General features: G+C 49.9%; 1 long non-coding RNA gene across 1 annotated transcript in view; it reads right to left on the reverse strand.

Moving 5' to 3' along the window:
• The window catches only part of LOC144248597 (uncharacterized), a 73,941-nt gene extending 61,561 nt beyond the window's left edge, over positions 1-12,380 (reverse strand). Inside the window, exon 1 of the long non-coding RNA XR_013341884.1 lies at positions 12,211-12,380. This is a non-coding gene — a long non-coding RNA (uncharacterized LOC144248597). The remainder of the gene's footprint in view (positions 1-12,210) is intronic.
• Between the last annotated feature and the right edge of the window lie 5,855 nt (positions 12,381-18,235).

Here is an 18,235-nt window from a genome sequence, read left to right on the forward strand (position 1 = left end):
TTCAGCGTGCAGGATCTTGGCCTTGGCTCCAGCTCTGCAACACTTCAGCTCGTGCCCCAGGGTGTCTAAGCCCACCCCAGAATCAATATCCCAGTCCTGCAGTGATTTCAGCTCCTACCCAAAAATGCCCAGCCACTGTGCCTAGCCTGTATTATTTCAATTCAAAGCCCAGAACCCCGCTCTCAGCAATAGAGTTCTTTTACAATTTTCAGACACAATCCCAGCCCCACAGTGACTTTGCCCCCAGCCCCACAGGTGCCGTCGCAGACCGAGAACATATCACTGCATTGCCGGGATTTTCAGGCGCAATGTTAGAGCCCCCACGTGCGCACTACACATCCTGTTCTAGTTTCAGTCACAAGCCCAGCCCCAGCATCCATGTCACAGGCATAAAGGGATGTGGCAGCAAGAACCCCACAGTCCCTGTGCCAGCCCTTTGGATCCTATGGAGTGTGCAGCCCCCTTTCCCAGCCCTGCAGTGATTACAGCAGCCGCCCTACAAATCCCCTTTCCCAGCCCCAGTGATTTCAGCTCTTCACCCACAAGCTTTATTTAACTGCCAGCTCTCTTCGTTAGCTCCAGCTGTGCCTTTCTCCATCTTCAGCGTGCAGGATCTTGGCCTTGGCTGCAGCTCTGCAACACTTCAGCTCGTGCCCCAGGGTGTCTAAGCCCACCCCAGAATCAATATCCCAGTCCTGCAGTGATTTCAGCTCCTACCCAAAAATGCCCAGCCACTGTGCCTAGCCTGTATTATTTCAATTCAAAGCCCAGAACCCCGCTCTCAGCAATAGAGTTCTTTTACAATTTTCAGACACAATCCCAGCCCCACAGTCCATTTGCCAGCCCCACAGTGACTTTGCCCCCAGCCCCACAGGTGCCGTCGCAGACCGAGAACATATCACTGCATTGCCGGGATTTTCAGGCGCAATGTTAAACCCGCCACGTGCGCACTACACATCCTGTTCTAGTTTCAGTCACAAGCCCAGCCCCAGCATCCATGTCAGAGGCATAAAAGGGATGTGGCAGCAAGAACCCCACAGTCGCTGTGCCAGCCCTTCGGATCCTATGGAGTGTGCAGCCCCCTTTCCCAGCCCTGCAGTGATTACAGCAGCCGCCCTACAAATCCCCTTTCCCAGCCCCAGTGATTTCAGCTCTTCACCCACAAGCTTTATTTCACTGCCATCTCTTCCGTTTCACTTCCTCCTCAACACCTTCCCAGCAGTGCTACGTAACACTGCTTCTGGCTCTCAGGGCAGGATCTTTGCTTTTGCTTTAGCTCTGTATGGTTTCAGTTCAGCTCTTGAGCCCATATTCCTGCCCCATCCTAACCATCCCTCCCCCAGTAACTGCTCTACACTCTCTATCAGAGCCCTTGAAGCAATTTCAGCTCCAGCCATGCAATTCCCATCCCAGCTCCATATTCCCTATCCCAGCTGCACAGGGGTTTTACCCCGAACCCTACCACATTTCTGTGTCCTCCGGCTCTGCTGCCTCAGCTCCAGCTCCTCAGCTTCCTACTGCCTGCATCTAAAAGCTGCTCCTGCTTCTCACTGCTGCTTGGAGCTGTTGATAAGGGCAGAAATCAGTTAGTGTCATAATGTCAATGCCTCTTGCAGCTATCCCACCCACCCTAATGGGATCCCAACTTTAGGGACCCTTGAGCCCTGAAGCCAAACATCTACCTTCCCCCACAGCCTGGGTTTCAGCCGAGCACCTCCCCAAAGGCCCCCTCACCTCCCCCAGGCAGCCCCAGGGGCTGGGAATAGCCACCGGGCCCCTGCTCCCACATCCCAATAGGTGCCCTTGTGCTGCTGCGTGGGCCCTGGAACCCTCCGAGCCCCCACATCCTCAGCCTCTGCTTGGTTCCACGGGGCAGGGGCTGGGAACCCCCAGGCATCTCCTGCAGGCCCTGCACTGCAGCTCCATGCCCCTCTCCCAGGGCATTTATCCAACTCCAGCCCCAGCATTTCCACTGCTCCACATTGTTTTGGGCTTGACTCGTGCCAAAGTCCTTATTCCACACCCTGAGCCTTTATGTCTCCGGTGACCTCACAACCCGTGATTCAGCCCCAGCCGCACAACCCTTACTAAATCAAAATCGGAAAAAGAAAACAAACAGAAACAAATTAAACTTAATAAAACGAACAAAACAATGAAGTAATGCAATATAGATAAAATTATTAAGTAAAATCAAAATCAAATAGTAAGAAAGCAAACAACCGGCTTTATTCCCAGTATTCTCAATGTTACTTTAAATCCAGAAAGCGCGAAAGGGCTACTCCCCAGTGACAGCAGCCGGTCCCCCCTGCGCCACGCCAGGCCCCGCACCAGCCTCTGGCCGCCCGAGCCGGGCAGGGCGCGGCGCAAACAACTGGACACCGCCGGCCCCCGGACGCCGCCGCAGGCAGACGCGGGAGTCGCGTGCGTGCTCACCAGCGCTCCTCGGATCGGCAGCCGCGGGGGACCCGTCCCGGCGCAGCGGCGCTCCTCCTCGGAACGCGCTTCCGCAGCTCCCGTCGCCTCCAGCCCCGCCGCCGAACTGACGCCCCCGCCTCCCCCACGCACGCTACTTATGCCTCAGAGCCGGGCCAGCCAGCCAATCACAACCCGAGGCAGCGCCGGCCCCACCAATCCGAGCCCGCCCATTCCCGCCGCGCTCGGCTCGCGACCACCCCGCGCTCCCCTCACGCGCCGCTCCCGCCGCCGCCATTGCAGGGGCCGGGTCCGCCCGCTCCCCGCCGTCAGCCCGTTTCCCTGGGAGAAATCCCGGCCGGCGCCTGACGGGGAGCTCCCGCCCGCCCTTCCCGGCCCCAGCGCCTGCCGAGGTTGCGGCAGCAGGGATAGCGCTCCGCCGGCTCCCAAAGCGGCGCCGGGAGCGGCGCCTCAAGCGCACGGGGGAGCGGGGCCAGGCTGAGGAGTCGGGCCGCGACTGAGCGGGCCGAAATCGCAGGAACCGCGCCCGGATTGGAAGGGCGGCCGGGATTGGACAGGGCGGAGAAAGGCGGGCCGGGATTGGCGGGGCTCGGGAGCTGCGCGGCCGGGCCCGTGGCAGCATGGGGCGGAGCCCGCGCTGCTCGAAGGGCCCGCGGGCGCCCCGGGTCCCGCTCGGAGACCCCCTGTCCCCTTCTCGGCCCGTGCTCGTGCCCGGCTCCCGGCGAAAAGGGCCCCGCAGAGCCCGAACTGCAACCGCCCGTCGGCACTCGGGGCAGGGGAGAGGCGCAGCCCGGCATTGGTTCCGGGCGGCAAAGGCGGACTCCGCGCTAGCAGCTCGGATCGGGGAGCGGCGGCGACGCGGCGGGGAGGCGACTCGGTGGCGGGGAGTGGGGAGGGCGCGCAAAAACAGTGAAGTGCCCGCGTCCCCCTGCCCGCCCTCCGCCTGTTGCGAGCCCGCTGCTCACCCTCTTTCTCCCGACACAGTCGTCGGATGCTATAGAGGGGACAATAATATTGACGTTCACATTCATAGATCAGCTTTTTGCAGCACAAGTATTTCGATATGGTACAACTTACTTTTAACTGCTTTGTATAGTATAATTTTTATAATAAAACCCCTACCTACTACCAAATAGAAAATAAAAATCCCCTTTATTCTAAACTATATTTAATTATTTCTATATTTCTATTTTTGATTTTTACAAGTACTTATCTATCACAACATATTGAGGTACTATATTTCGATATAATATTTATGACACGTAATGTGTTATAATAAGACACATACAGTAAAATACGCATTACGTACTGTATTGAATCCTATTGTTTTGTAGTATTCATATATCCACACATATTAATTATACATTTCTAGATGGATATTTATATTATATAAACATATAAAATACTCTACAGCAAACAATATAATACCTAATAGTAATGGATAGCATTATTTATGTTACATGTTTAATTTATAGGTTTGCCGTTTATATTTAAAATTGAAGTTTTATATTCCCATTTTCATGTTTATGCATTTGTTTTGTTTCATTAGAGTTCTAGTTAAAACACTGCAGTTATAATCGAATTCCTAAAAATAAAATGCCAAAACAAACAGCATCAAATTCCCACCAGTACCGTCCAACAAATTCAGAAAGGCTCCACCAGCCAGCCAACTACCAGCAAAAAAACCCGCACTACACTCCTTTTACTAGCAGTTCTTATCACGTCACAAAAACGAAACAAACATTTTAAAAAAGACAGATAGAAACCCACACAGCAAATCACAAAAACCACTAAAAAGAAAAGAAAACGCCAACTAACTTACCATACTCCAAAACCATACAAGAGACCCCCAACGTTTCTAAAAAAAATAATAACCAAAACTCTACCACTACGCTAACTCATAAAGAGAACCCAATGCTCTATAAAATTAACTAAAAAACCCCACCAAATCATTACAGATATTAAAAAATCGGAACCACGAAGAAACAAAAAAATCACCACCAAATAAAATAAATACCTAAAGAGATCCACCACGGAAATGCCCATGTTCCCAAAAATAAAACTAATTAAAAAAAACCAACAACCAAATACATCAAACTACAAAAAAAAAAAAAAATTAAATTAACAACAACAAAATAGGTATTCCTAACTCAAGAAACAAAAATTGCCTCAAACCATCAAAACACAAATACCACCTAGAAAAAAAAAACACGTCGCCAAAAGAGCAATGTAACCACAAACAATATTTCCCAAATTCTCTCCAACAATAAAACATACACGGCAACCAAATAAGCCAAATGAACGAAATCCCTATAATATAATAAACAAGAATGCAATCATCAATATTAAAAAAACCTCACCGATTAACTCCAGGACACTCCCCTCAAGCCCACCAAAACAAATACTACGCACTCGCTCGAATAAAAGCCTCCACAACCGTATTAAAAACCTACCCTCTACTACATGCTACGACCCAGAAAAAACATTGGAAGCCTTTAAAAACACATCCTTTAAAAACATATGAACCGATCAAAAAGAAATCCAACAACACTCCACCCAAAAACAAAAACCGTGCCACGAGCACCCGAAGGAAGAACCGTAACAACCAAGAAGCGCCCGGGGCCCTTCTCCTACAGCGACGCCGATCAAAAGCCACCGATCCCAGTAGCTCCTCAGGAGCGCCTCAAAAGCAGCGCAGCGAGGGAGGCTGGAAGATGCGGAGCCGCGCTCCCGGCCCCGGGCGCAGCGCGGCTCCGGCAGGAAAGCGGCTCCTCCGGCAGGCAGAGGCGGCGCCGCGCCGGCAGACCCTCGCCCGCTGCCCCCGGCCCGGCGGGGCCGGCACCGGGCCCGGGGGGCCCCGGCGGCGCCCGAGCCCCGCGCCCGGAGCGGACGGAGCGGCGGCGCCGGCCGGCACCGGCCCCGGCCGCCCTCGGCCCGCGGAGCCGCCTCCAGCCCTCCCCTCACTCACAGACACCGCCCCGCTCGCCGCTCGCTCCCGCCCCTCGCCCCTCCCGCCCCTTCGGCCGGGCTCCGGCTGGGGGGCTGCAGTACCGCCCTGTGCCCACAAGGCGGCAGCACTTGTCCAGAGGGTCCGCGACACGATGGCGGCCCGTGGGGACCTTGACGGAGAGAGGCGTTTTTCGCCCATGCCTGTCGGCTCCCGCCAAAAACCCGCACGCTCGCGGTGCTGCTGACCCCACAGCCCGTGTGCACGGCACCAGAACCGCCGCGGAAAATCCCGTCGGGGGGCGCCGGCGTTGCGCGCAATTCAGGCAGTGTAAAAAACAGACACGGGTCCTCGAATTTCAACGTCCTCGTTTTCGCGCCCTCTCGAGAAGGTCAAGCGAGGCCGCGCCACGCCACTCCCAAGATGGCGGCCGCGGGCGGCGGGCTGCAGTACCGCTCTCTGCCCACACGGCGGCAGCACCGCGCCGTCCCCGCCGGCACGGCCTCGGCAGCGAACGCCCCAAAGCGTCCGCGCGGGAAAGAACGGAACAAAAAGCCTGCCTGCGACCCGACAGGAACCGAAAGAAAAAAGCTTTCCTCCTAAACTGCATTTCAACAAGGCTTGTTTTTATATTTTTCAAATTTATACTCACAGTCGGATTGGTAATGGATATTGATGGAAAATTGTATTTTTATCATTTCTTACATTTATTCCTATTAGATTTTATTACATTTTATTTTTTTATACATATCTTATTAGATTGCTTATATATTTCTATAGTTAGATTTAGATTTCTAAAAGGTTTATATTGCTTAAAAAAAAACCCTGCCTCTATCCAAGTAAAAATCTTTTAAACAAAACCCTTTATTTAAACTCCATTTAAATGTATCTCTAGTTTTCGCATTTATATTCAAATGTATATTTTAAATGTAGATTTAAGTATGATGCTATCTATAGTCTCTCTCTTCCTAATACTCATTTTTATTTCTATTTTATATTTATATATATACACCTGTAGACATTGATTATATATTTCCATATTTAGAATGATATCAAACTAAAATATATATTCATATCTTTTCCATTAAAGCCCTGCCTCCAACCAAATAAAAACAAAAAAAGCCCTTTCTTTAAACGATTTTCGAATATTTTTATATTTTTTTCATCATTATAGTCACATTTGAACTTCTACTTTATATAGATGTATTTATAAATATATTTTATATATATATAATAAGGTAGCGAGATAGATAAATTATTTTTTTAAATTCTATTTCGTACACACTGCTAATACTTATATTTACTTACCTTTGAATTTTCATATAGATCTTAACGTATTTAGGATATATTTCTATACAAAGACTTCTAATTTTATTTTATTTCTAGTCATAATTTTAATAATAAAACCCCTACCTACTACCAAATCGAAAATAAAAATCCCCTTTATTCTAAATTATATTTAAATATTTCTATACTTCTATTTTTGATTTTTACAAGTACTCATCTATTCTATCACAACATATTGAGATACTATATTTCGATATACAGTATTTATGACATGAAATGCGTTATAATAAGACACATACAGTAAAATACGCATTAGGTACTGTATTGATTCCTATTGTTTTGTAATATTCATATATCCACATGTATTAATTATACATTTCTGTATGGACATTTATGTTTATAATCGATATTTATATGCATATAAACATATAAAATACTCCATATCAAACAAGGTTATACCTAATTGTAATGGACAGCATTATTTATGTTACATGTTTAATGTATATGTTTTCCATTTACATTTAAAATTGAAGTTTCATATTCCCATTATCATGTTTATGCATGTGTTCTATTTCATCAGAGTTATAGTTAAAACACTGCAGTTATAATCGAATTCCTAAAAATAAAATGCCAAAACAAACAGCATCAAATTCTCACCAATACCGTCCAAAAAATTCAGAAAGGCTCCACCAGCCAAACAACTACCAGCAAAAAAAAACCTGCACTACACTCCTTTCACTAGCAGCTCTTATCACGTCACAAAAACGAAACAAACATTTTAAAAACCCTATAGACACCCACACAGCAAATCACAAAAACCACTCTAAAGGAAAAAAAAAAAAGCCAACTAACTTACCATACTCCAAACCATACAAGAGACTCCCAACGATTCTAAAAAAAATAATAACCAAAACTCTACCACTACTTTAACTCATAAAGAGAACCCAATGCTCTATAAAATTAACTAAAAAAACCCACCAAATAATTACAGATATAAAAATATGGGAACCACGAAGAAACAAAAAATTCACCCCCCAAATAAAATAAACACCTAAAGAGATCCACCGTGGAAATGCCCATGCTCCCAAAAATAAAACCAATAAAAACAACAACCAAACACATCAAACAACAACAACAAAAAAAAATTAAATTAACAACAACAAAATAAGTATTCCTAACTCAAGAAACAAAAATTGCCTCAAACCATCAAAACACAAATACCACCTAGAAAGAAACACGTCGCCAAAAGAGATATGTAACCACAAACAATATCTCCCAAGTTCTCTGCAACAATGAAACATACACGGCAATCAAATAAGCCAAACGAATGAAACCCCTATAGTGTAATAAACAAGAATGCATTCATCAATATTAAAAAAAACCTCACCGATTAACTCCAGGGCACTCCCTCAAGCCCAGCAAAACAAATACTACGCCCTCGCGCTAATAAAAGCCTCACAAACCGAATTGAAAAACGACCCTCTACTCCATGCTCCGACCCATAAAAACCAGTGTAAACCTTTAGAAACGCATCCTTAAAAAACCTAAGAACCGATCAAAAATAAATCCAACAACAACACTCAACCCAAAAACAAAAACCTTGCCATGAGCAGCCGAAGCAAGAACGGTAACAACCAAGAAGCGCCCGGGGCCCTTCTCCTACAGCGACGCCGATCAAAAGCCACCGATCCCAGGAGCTCCTCAGGAGCGCCTCAAAAGCAGCGCAGCGAGGGAGGCTGGAAGATGCGGAGCCGCGCTCCCGGCCCCGGGCGCAGCGCGGCTCCGGCAGGAAAGCGGCTCCTCCGGCAGGCAGAGGCGGCGCCGCGCCGGCAGACCCCCGCCCGCTGCCCCCGGCCCGGCGGGGCCGGCACCGGGCCCGGGGGGCCCCGGCGGCGCCCGAGCCCCGCGCCCGGAGCGGACGGAGCGGCGGCACCGGCCGGCACCGGCCCCGCCCGCGCCGCCTCCCCCGCCCGCCGGCCCGGCCAAAGCTCCGCTCGGCTCCGCACGGCTCGCACCGGCGCGGCTCCGGCGGGCCCGCGGCAGCCCAGCCGCGCCCAGCTCCCCTTCCGCCCCGGCCAGCCCCGGCACTGCCGGCAGGGCTCCGCGCCGGACCCTTCGCTGCCGGGCCGGGGGCAGAAGAAGCGCCCCGAATGCAGCGGCACAGCCCGACCCCCGCCCTGCCAGCGCTGCCACGGCTGCAGCTCCCTTCCTCTGAAGCCCCGACTCTGACGCCACGCTCCGGCGCTCACCTCACCCCAACGAGGGCACAGAAACGTAGGCTTCCCTTCAATCGCGTCCTCTAGAAGAGAAGAAGCGGCTTTCCTCAAACGATGGCAAAAGGGGGCTTTTTACCTCAGTCCAAACCCCTTAAAAGGGGGGACAACAGGACTGCCCCCTCCAATTCAACCTCAGGATGACGAAATTTCAAAGGGAAAGGGGAAAAGTCCCCGTTATAAAGGCGCACCGGCTCACCTGCTCGGCTGCTGCTTCTCGGCACAAAGGTTTGTCCCTCGGCTCCTCCTTTGAGCAATGCTTCACGTGCCCAAGTATGTATCCAGGGGATTCCCCGGACCCTGTCCGAAGCGCCCACCGTCCTTCCAGGAGACAGCCCCGGGAGCCCCCCAAAAACTCCTCTCCTCCAGCAGCTCCGTGCAAAAGCCAGCAAGGACAAACCCTCGCCCTAAAATAACCTCCCCCCGGCAGGAGCCGCCCCTCCTCCTCATCCTCACAGCTCACACCTGGGGCTGCTCTGAGCCCTCATCATCCTCACATCAGCTCACACCTGCCGCTGTTGCCACCCTCCAACAGCGTCTCTCCATCTCCAGCACACAGCCCACTTCTCACAGACACTGATCCATTGGAAATCTGCTACGGGTGTTGTCTTTTCTTAATCCATCTGGGTACACGATTAAAGCACGTACATGCATTGATGGTCATTGAGAGAAAGCTTTCCCCTGGAGAAAACAGTCCTTTTGCTGGCACACTTTGATACACCTTCGCAAAAAGCAGAATCAGCACCAATTCCTAAGACCCCTGCCGAGGAACTCAGCCCTCCTTGGGACACCCAAAGCAGCAGACCTCGAAAAAGGAGGGGAAAAGTCAAGCTTGGAGGGGAAAAAGAGGATAGAAGTACAGCAGCCTTTAAAAATGCCTGCACGGAGCAATAGTGGGAACCAGTCACATTTCTTCCTTCCTTGCTTTCTGTGATGACATAAATAGGAAGTAAGAACACGTTAAACAAAAGGCAGAGCTAGGATTTGACAGGTCTTTATTTTGGCAGGCTGCATGGCAAACGCCTCTTCCAGGACTGCGACACGTTTTGGGGAATAGCTGAGAACGGAGGCAAAAGGTGCCGGGAGCCCTTTCTGTTCCCTTCAGCCCCTTGCTCCGCTGGTTTCAGGGCACTCGCTTGGTTCGTTCCTAGAGAAAAACGCTAGGGCATGATTTTCAAAACTACTGCCCGTCCCCAGTCAGAGTTTCCTACATTCGTGGGTACAAATGAGTGGATAGAGAGAGGGCTTCTTTCCAAATGAGTTTAGCCATAGATTCCTGTTCTTTACCAATAGCTATAAAAACGAAACACTTGCCAGGTTTTGGTATTCTACACACACCCCTCCCTGGGAATTTTGGGGCAGCTTTGGGTCCCTCTGCGGGACGGCACCCAGCGTGACCCCCTCCCCTCATTCGCCACCCACCCGCTCCTCCACCGCAGTGTGCGTCCCTCTCCTGGGGACCTTGGGGTGCCCCAAATGCCATCAGAGCCCCGAGTCTTCAGCCCCTAACCCTGACCCCCGAAGAAGGCACAGGACGAGTCCAACTGCCCCGGACAGCAGCCCAGCACTCCCTTCCAGCCCTTCCCACACCTCCATCCCCCAGAAAGGGACTCCGCCGCAACAAGAAAGGGGGGGCAGCCCCCAGAAGGCTCGAAGCTCCCGCCCCGCCTCGCTGTCGCGGGCCAGGGGCAGAAAGAGGGAGCGGCAGAGGCGGCGGGGACGCGGCACGGCCGGCACGGCACGGAGCGGGGACCGCTCGCAGCGTGATGCCGGCGGAGCCGCAGGTCCGGCAGCGCCGGGGCGGGGTCCGAGCGGCGCGGGGGATCCGCCGAGAGCTCCGGCCCCGTGCGGGGACTCCCGCAAGGCCCGGGGGGCGCCGGGCTCCGGCCCTCGGGGCTTTATTCTCCGGCGCCCCGAGCCCCGCGGCTGCGGGGGAAAGAAGCGAAGGGGCGACGGGAAGAGAGGAGGGAGAGCGGGACATGCGAAAGAGCGGGGAGGGAGGTCGGGCTGCGGAGGAAAGCGGGCGGGGAAGGGAAAGGCCGGCAGGGCAGCAAGAGGGACGGGGCACAGAGGAGGGAGAGAGGGGGAATGGAACGGAGCAGCGGGGCAGGGACAGGACAGGACAGGAAGGAGCCGGGTTTGGGGGGGACACGGAAACGGGGGAAAGAGAGGGTATACTCAGGGGAATACGGGCAGGAGGATGGAGCGGTAGAGAGAGGGACAGGAGGGGATCCTCCCAGCGCCCCGGCTCCGCCCCGGCGCCCCCCCTGCCCGGGCTGCTGCGCTCGGCAGAGCTCGGCTCCGTTCGGCTGCACTCGGCTCCTCGGCCAGCTTCGGCTACTGTCGGCCACGCTCGGCTATTTCCGGCCGCATTCGCCTCCATTCGCCTCTTCGGCAAAGCTCGGCTCGCCTCGGCTGAACTCGGCAAAGCTCGGCTCCGCTCGCCTCCTCGGCCCCTTTCGGCCGCTTTCGCCCACGCTCGCCTAGTCCCGCCCGCACCCCCCTCCATTCGCCCATTCCCACAGCTCGGCTCCCTCCGCCCGGCCCCGGCTCCCTCCGGCTCACACATTTCCTCAGGGCACCTCAGCACAGGGCACACAAACTGCAGCCCCTAAAGGCTTGCGGCTCTTTCAACACACACACTCGTAACTCAGCTCTCGGGACAGAGCTGATGGCTCCTCTAGGACAAGAATAGTTACACGTAAAAGCAATTCCCTCATTTTGCATCTCCTTTTTATTGAACCCCCCCTAAATCCCATCCACATCACAAGGAACGTGCAGCTCCGGTGACGCTATTTGTACAAAGGCCCTGGGGCAGCACACAGCCGGGATTCCACGGAAGAAAGCCCGGTTTGCATTGCAGAGGTTCTCGCTCCGGCACTGCCTGTTTGCAGCTGGGCTCCGCTCCCCTCACGGCCACATCCCCGAACGATGTGCCAGATTTCCCAGAGAGCTCCCAATAAAACTCAGCTACAGTCACTGAGCAGAAAATCCTTTGGGCTTTAGTTCCACCCCTCACCTGTTCCGAGCGCAGGGAACGCGGGTTTTGGTCCCACATCGCAGCAGCAGGGATGGATTAGGGTTTTGTTTTGGTTTGGTTTGTGGTTTTTTTTGTGTGCGTGTTTGTTTTTTTTTTTTTTAATTAAAAAAAGGGTAATAAAAACAAACCATGTCTGACATAAATGTCCTGAAGTGCCATTCAAGCTTTTTAAACCCAAGCAAACCGTCCTAATTCCCTAGCCCAGTCTTCTATTCATACTGGCTACTTACACCCCAGTGTAGGAAGCTCTGCAGCCTTCTTCTCCTGTCCTGTATTAGGCAGAGGATGGATATGAAGGGCACACGCATGCAGTCTTTTTGGTTCTTCAAAAAGATAAAAATGCCTGTAATAAAAATTACAGAAGTAATATTGTCTCTCAAAGTGTTCCAGAAAAGGGAAATTGGAGCTTTAATGTCCCACTGAGAGATGATGAATAAAATCTTCCCCAAGTTTGCACCCAGTAATAAAATACTGATTTGTTTTTTGACCAGACAAGGTAGGTCTATAGGAGAACAGCTCAGGAGGCTCTCATGGCTCACGGCAATGAGGATGGAGCAGGACAGAACGTTAAAGGTGAAGTGTCAGTCCCCTGAATTAATGCCCTGATGGAGCCAATTTTTTTGCTAAGAGACATAACAGATCCTTCCCTTTGTTCCCCAGTTTCCAAGTCACCTGTAATTCATTACCTGCACCAACCCGCCGCAGCTAAGTGACAAATCCAGCTCCTGTGCTCCAAGCCACGTGTCCCTGACGTGAAGGGAAGTCAGGGATACAGAATCAGCTGTGGAAGAAAGAGAAGACAGAAATCAGAACAGATATTCTTCTATTTCCCCACAGGATCACCAAGCCAAGCTGCTTGCTACCTCTCCAGGACTATGTTTGAAAAGAGTTCCCTAACTCTTTTCTTAGCCTGAAATTCCGGAGTGGCTTTGCCCATGCAAAGCCAACGATCCTACTCACAAGAAGGAACAAACCAGCTTCCTGTTAAATAAAGCACTTGGAAATATGAGCTGCCAGATGCTCTCACTGACCAGCAAAAGGGATCAGCATCCAGGCCCACGTGGAGCTGGGTTTTTAAATATCACAAATAAACTTAACAAAAAATTATTCCTGACTCAAACCCACAATGCCTCAAACCATCAAAACAAAAATAGTTCTGGAATGACAGCTACACCTCTGCAGACCACAGCACAAAAATAACACTAAAGAATTTCTGACACCTTCCTTTTGAAGATGCTCTTACAGCATATTATCATAGTAAAGGGGCATTCCCTACATCTCTAACCAGAACTAGAGCTAGAGCTATCAGTTACTTTCACATACTCGCATGTCTGTATGGTGGCCTTAGGAGAAGCTGGCAACACCTCTTCTGGTACCACACCTTGGAGGCTCAGATTGCGTCAAAAGCACCACTGAAACCAGCGTGCCAGGAGCTAACTGAATAATGAAAGTAATTTTCTCCATTTCTGTGACAGAAAAGCCCTCCATTTGGACAGCATTATTTGCAGCCAATTATTCTGCTACTTCCAGCAGTGCTCCAGGGAGCTGTATCACTTCTCCGCAGAGCTCAGGAGCTGTTCATTAGGTTGATCTCCTATAGTCTCCAGTTCTTCCTTTTGCTTGCACAATGTGCACCCTGCAGTGCCATATGACAGGAGCTTTGAGTGCTGTCTGTTGCTCTGTATTACCCTCATAGGACTGAGGAACCCGTCCCAGCCAGGGAAAGAACAGCTTTTGATTCTTGGATTAGGACACAAAATGCCACAGTTTATCCTAACAGTGGGAGGAATAAAGAGGAATACCTGGCATACACAGAATTCCACCTTAGGGCAAAGCCCAAGTGACACTGCCCTACAGCAGGATTTGAAAAATTCAGGGTCCATCTCTTAATAAATACATTTTGGCAAGAACCTGCATGATTCTCTTTGACATGTATTTCTCCTTTGTAATGACTCAGTGCTTGGTCTCTAGGACTTCCATATCCCTGACACACTTGCACTCGGATTACTAGCAGGAGGATCACAAACTTAGGTAGTCTCATATCTGTGCAGCATTTAAAGTCAAGGAACACTGGGCTTGGTCAGCAAGACGTCCAGTTTTACAATTTTCCATCACAGCTGCCTACACCTTTTAACATAAACTCGAAAAAGAGACAAAATTCCACCCTACCACTGTTGCAATAGGGAACTGAGCTCTGATTTCAGACATTTTCCTCCTGCTTGAGCAGGGACATTGTACAAGATGACTCCACTGGTGGGTCCCTTTCAACCTTAATGATTTTGTGATTTTCAGGGTCTTCAGAGCAAGCCTGCTGAGTTTATAATGTTTTATTTAATTAAAAAAGCTGGAAGTGCAGCTCGAACCCTGAAAGTCAAAATGTGTTTATTCCTTACTTACTCATTACCCTCCAAAGTAGAGCTGCAGCTCAGCAGGCAGAGAGGGACTTCTGTGGACACTGCATTTGTCACCTGTGACTAATTTAATTCAGCAAGCTCTAAACCACAGGTCAGCCTGTTCCATTACAGCATCATCAGGGCAACTTACAAGAACTGAAGCCAACTGAGAGCCCCTTCATCCCAAAGAGGACAAATATAAGCCTTTTACTTCAGCTCAGCAGAACTCTTAGTTCATCCTAACAAGAGGTAATGCATCCCAGCAGGTGTCAGTGAACCCAACCTCTTTAAATACTCATTTAACCCTACCTCAGCTGGTAATCAAAGTCGTGGGGGTGAGGCTAGGCTGAATTTCTCTTTTCTGTCCTTCTCCAGAGTAGTCCTAGTGAAGTGGCCTTGGACTCTGTTTTCTGCAGAGCCTAAGTGCTGCTCATGAAAGCCTCTAGATTTTTCTCCTGCTGCTGCTAGAGCTGTGACTTTGAAGAACTCACTCCTAAGAGCTGGAAATGTAAAAGTCAATTGGATGTGCTGGGCTGCAGTGCCCCAGCGCCCCAGGACAGGCAGTGCCCCTCACCGTGCCTGTGAGAAGGTGAAGCCAACCCACGCCAGGTGCCTGTGCTGGACAAGTGGGAACACTGAAGCCAAGGCTGCTTCCTTCTTGAGGCTTTCTGAGGTGGCTGCTAGGAGAATTTCTCTTAGGCAGTCACTCTCTCGAACCCAGTCTCTCAATAACCTTCTGACACAAATAGAGGAGGATTTTTGTTCACTATCTCCATGTGTGCAAGGTAGGAAAAGTTAATTAATTGCCAGCATACCAGAGGATTCCGCCAGAGGAATCCTCTATACCAAGGCCTTCCATCAGAGCAGAAGGCACTAACCACGCAAAACCTCCAGCGGGAAGGATCCTAGCAGTCCTCTTCTTTCCTCCTTTGCAAGAAACTGTGCTTAAACATTCCCCAGTAATTAAATATGCTTATGACTCTTAGAACATTTAAAGTTCCTTGAGGGAAGAAGGCGTGTAGAGGCACTATATGATCCACTGTGTTTGTTACGTTTGGGGTTATGTTATATATTCTTACGTAATGGTTTGAAACTTATCTTTATCCCTGCACCGTGTCCTTAGAACAAGGCTGTGAACACTCTTTTTCTCCAAATACAAGAATAATTGAGGAAACAGAACAGTGTTTGTCAGAAATAATGAGGGTAGAGACTGAGGGTGCCAGCATGCTGACTTGTACCACCTTAGGACACTTTTGGAAGTCATCACTCCTGTAATATACTGGATCCAATTTCAGCAAGAGCTCCACTCTCTCCTGTGGTTTCCACAGGGCCAAATAAGGCAAGAGCTCCTTGAGACTGAGGGCTCCTCATGCCCTCCAGCAAGGAGAGGGTGGGCAAAGACCCATCGGTAGGAAACAGATGATCCTCAGACTGAGCAAGTTGCTAACATCCTCTTGAATGTGCTGTGGAATTGTGCAGGCATTGCCATGGCCAGGGAGAGAGCAAATGGATGCTCTGATAATCTGCAACCTAAATTTAGCTGCAATTCCAGAGGGACAGTCTGATAGCCTGTTCCTAAGACATTTCATTTCCTGGACCTCAAAGATCCCCTCAGCCACTGCAGCTGCATTCTCTGAGGGTATATCGTGCGTTTCAGGCAGTTGGTGTTGGGTCCCTCCTCACTGATTCTGCCCCACATCTTGTGTTCCCAGGCTGAGGTGGGAGACTTGAGTGTAGAAGCAATTATTTATCTCTGCCTAAGAGAGACTTCTGAGTATGATCTAGCTTAAATGCCTGCTTGTAGGGCAGGCTGCACAGCTGAACTTGCCAAACACGGAGAAGCTAAACAGGCACCAAACCCTTGGCTTATTTCTGGGGGAGGCCCTCAGATGGCTTCTGAGCTTCTCCAATCTACGCTCTACAGGGAGTCTGCACATCTCTCCAGCAATTGAAATCTTGAGCAGGGAAGCAGGCTGGTAGCAAAAGACTGAGCTAACACATAGCGAGGCCAAAGGAAACCGAGTGTCAGAAGCACAGCTTTGAGTCCAGAAACACAATCAAAGCCCAGGGAAGAGTGTGGCAAATGCTGGGGTCAGCAGTGCAAGTACAGGGCAAGGCTGGACGGTCCCTGAGCAAAGCACCGGGCACTGCCCAGACCAAACCAAAGACCAGAGTCTAAGCAGGAATACAGGGAGATTTCCAGGAGCTCTGCTGGGCTGGGATAGGCTCCCATGGTAAGCTGAGAGGATGGAGACTCGGCCCCCAAGCTACAGCCACTGGGACAACTCTCCATCACGGGGCCAGGGAGCTGTGCAGGGCACAGACTCACCTCATCCCCAGCACTGCTGTCCCCGGAGAGCCCGCTGGCTCTCTGCTCCTGAGAAACACTCTCTTCTCGCAAAAATCCAACTCCCTCACCACCTGCATCTGCTTCTTCTTCAGTATTGCCCGCAACCTTCATTTCTGCTCTCTCAAAGCACTGTTCATCTCCACCTCTTTTTCATCACAACACCTTTCAGTTGACACCTTTGAAGTGAAGAGGCCACTGAATTCTACCATTACAGAGTAAAACCACTCAGTATTGACACAGCCAGCTATTAGTTTTAATCCTCAGTTCTGCATTCCAAGGGATACTTTTGAAAACACACTGAAAACTCATAAAAATATGTGGCATTCACTGGAGCCAGGGCTCACTTCTGCACTGTGCCTTGGCACAAACACGCTCCATCACCTGTGACATCTCTCCTGCATTGACCATTGTTCAAAGCTTTCCTGCAGGGGCCTGACGGAGCAACAGGAGCTTGCTGAGCTTCTGTCAGGGCAGGAGCATAACAGGGTGCAGATCCTGTCCTGACCCCACCAAAGAGGGGTTTTTCCTGCATTCCTTCCTGCTGTGACACTCAATGACAAACATCCTCTGGGCCTCTATGTTATCAAATACAAGGACATGCCAACGTTTAGCGAGGACAATTTCAGCTTTCCCAATCTAAACTTTCCATATGATGCAATGACACTGTCACTTATTTACTGAGAACCCCAGCCCACGTAGCCTAGAGAAGTGTCTGTTGGCTCAGAGCAAGCTTTAGGAGCCTGGAAGAAGCTTGTTTTGGTTTAGATGCCAGGCCCAAGACTGCATTTGAACTCCTGTCTCCCCACCAGAGGTTTCTAACCCATCCCCCGTGTCACATGTGCAACACCAAATTCAGCAGAAAAGCACTTCTGGGAGCAGCTTAGGAATGGAGGAAAGTATAGTTATTATAAATGTTTCATGTATCTGTATGTAAAGATAGATAAATAGATAGCTAAATATGTACAGACATCTGTACACCCACCTACACCGGTATCTATATGAAGTCCTTTTTAGACCCTTCCCCAAATTTCTAAGTGATTGGTGCTTATAGAGGCAAACAAAATGAACTTTTAAGTTAAGCCAACTTGGGTGGCTATTTGTGTCACAACAGTCTCTGAAAAAATGATGACAGCACTTAAAAGTCACCAATAGTAATAATAATAATAATAACAACAGTAATAAAGTATTTTGCTGCTATTTTGGCAGCTTATGCTGCTTCTTGTACTTACTGCTCAATGCCTTGCTATTTCAGTAATTCACTGTGAAGCAATAAAGCAAAAGCCTTAAGGCTGGCTGCTTAGCTTACAAGAAGCTCTGTTACAATTTGGAGAAAAAATAAAACTTGGAGCATTATCAGTAAAACAGAGATTCTACCCATACCCATTAAAAATGCAGTATTTGCTCTGCAGACCTGCAAAAACTTACTTTAAAAGGTTAACTGCGACCTTTCACAAACCCAGGCTCATTTTAGCAGAAGAGTTTCCTGCTTCTCTGTGACTGTGAGATGTATCT

The sequence above is a fragment of the Lonchura striata genome, unplaced genomic scaffold (genome assembly GCF_046129695.1).
Source record: "Lonchura striata isolate bLonStr1 unplaced genomic scaffold, bLonStr1.mat Scaffold_188, whole genome shotgun sequence".
Taxonomy (NCBI): domain Eukaryota; kingdom Metazoa; phylum Chordata; class Aves; order Passeriformes; family Estrildidae; genus Lonchura; species Lonchura striata.